Here is a 2100-nt window from a genome sequence, read left to right on the forward strand (position 1 = left end):
TTGCCGGCCTAGCTGCAACTCTAAGCAACTATGTACTATGTTGCAAATAAGAAGCTAAACAAAACCCCAGAAACCGGCTTTCATTCAGCCGCCATTCAGCCAGCCGGACCGCAACATTGTATCGATGTTTTCAGCAGCGAGACCTCAGAGCTAAAGCTGGCCCAGAATAAAAAAGAAGAAAAAAGAAAAAAAGGAGCAGTTGGGAGCTTCAGTCATCGCTTCCAGAAAACAGCCCTCAGCCCCTCACCCAGACTGGCCAGGCACCCCAGTGGGGACCCCCACCCTGATCCAGGACACCCTTCAGGGCAAACCAGCCAGCCCCTACCCATGCACCAGGCCTCTATCCTATATAGTAAAAGGGTAATATGCCTCCCAGCACCAGGATCAGCGGAGCAGCGAGGCTCCCGGCACCGGGATCAGCATGACAGGGGGCAGCGCCCAAACCCCCTGATCGCCCTGCAGCTCTGTGTGTGACAGGGGGCGGGGCCACAACCTCCCTATCCGCCCTGCTCTGTTCGTGACAGGGGAAGGCACCCCAACCCCCTGATCAGCCCTCCTCTGTGCCTGATAGGGGGGAGCTCCCCAATCCCCTGATTGCCCTGCGGCTCTGTGTTTGACAGGGGGGAGCTCCCCAACCCCCTGATCGGCCCTGCTCTGTGCGTGACTGCTCTGTTAGTGACAGGGGGCAGCGCCACAACCCCCTGATTGGCCTTGCTCTGTGAGTGACAGGGGGCAGCGCTCCAACCCCCTGATCGGCCCTGCTCTGTGTGTGACAGGGTACGGAGCCCCAACCCCCCTGATCGGCCCTGCTCTGTTAGTGACAGGGGGCAGCGCCACAACCCCCTGATTGGCCTTGCTCTGTGAGTGACAGGGGGCAGCGCTCCAACCCCCTGATCGGCCCTGCTCTGTGTGTGACAGGGTACGGAGCCCCAACCCCCCTGATCGGCCCTGCTCTGTTAGTGACAGGGGGCAGCGCCACAACCCCCTGATTGGCCTTGCTCTGTGAGTGACAGGGGGCAGCGCTCCAACCCCCTGATCGGCCCTGCTCTGTGCATGACAGAGGGTGGCGCCACAACCTCCCCATCGACCCTGCCTTGAGTGTGACAGGAGGCAGTGCCCCAACCCCCCAATCGGCCCTACCCTGAGCGTGACTGAGGGTGGCATCGCAACCTCCCGATCTGCCCTGCTCTGTGCATGATGGGGGGCAGCGCCCCAACTCCCCAATTGGCCCTGCTCTGAGCCTGACCAGGGGCTGCACCTAGGGATTGGGCCTGCCCTCTGCCACTCGGGATCAGGCCTAAGCCAGCAGGTCGTTATCTCCCGAGGGGTCCCAGACTGCGAGAGGGCACAGGCCGGGCTGAGGGACCTCCTCTCCCCCCCAAGTGCACAAATTTTTGTGCACTGGGCCTCTAGTATATATATAAAATGTCTGTTCATGTTTTTACCCAATTTCAAGTTGGATTGTTTTTGTTTTACTACAAAGTTTTGAGATTTCTCTACATATTCTAGATATAAGTCCTTTTCCGATATGTGTTGTGCAAATATTTTTTTCTAGCATATAAGCTTAATTTTTCATTCTGTTGCCAGGATATTTCTTAGAGGAAATATTTTAAGTTTTGGTGAAGTGTAATTTATCATTTGTTTTCTTCTGTAGTTCATTGCTTTGTTGCCATGTCCAAAAAATATTTGCTTATCTATGGACTTCAAAGATTTTAAACTACAATTTATTCTAAAAGGACTAAGCTTTACACTATTTAACTTAGATTTATACCCCATTTTGAGTTAATGTTTGTATAGAACGTGAGGCTCAAGTCAATGTTAATTATTTTGCATATCAATGTTCAATATTTACAACAGTAATTATTGAAAGACCATCCTTCCTCTACTGAATAGCTTTTGTGCTTTTGGCACATTTTTGGGAGTGTTTATGAATCAATTTAGTAGACTTATTATTCTATTCCACTGATCTAAGTGTCTATCCCTCCTGTTAATACTACACTGCTGGTAATATCTTATACATCTTAATAACAGGTAGTGTGATTGTTCCCATTTTTTTCTACATCATTTTATCAATTCTTTTAAATATTATATATATATATA

The sequence above is a fragment of the Myotis brandtii genome, unplaced genomic scaffold (genome assembly GCF_000412655.1).
Source record: "Myotis brandtii unplaced genomic scaffold, ASM41265v1 scaffold1370, whole genome shotgun sequence".
NCBI classification, from domain to species: domain Eukaryota; kingdom Metazoa; phylum Chordata; class Mammalia; order Chiroptera; family Vespertilionidae; genus Myotis; species Myotis brandtii.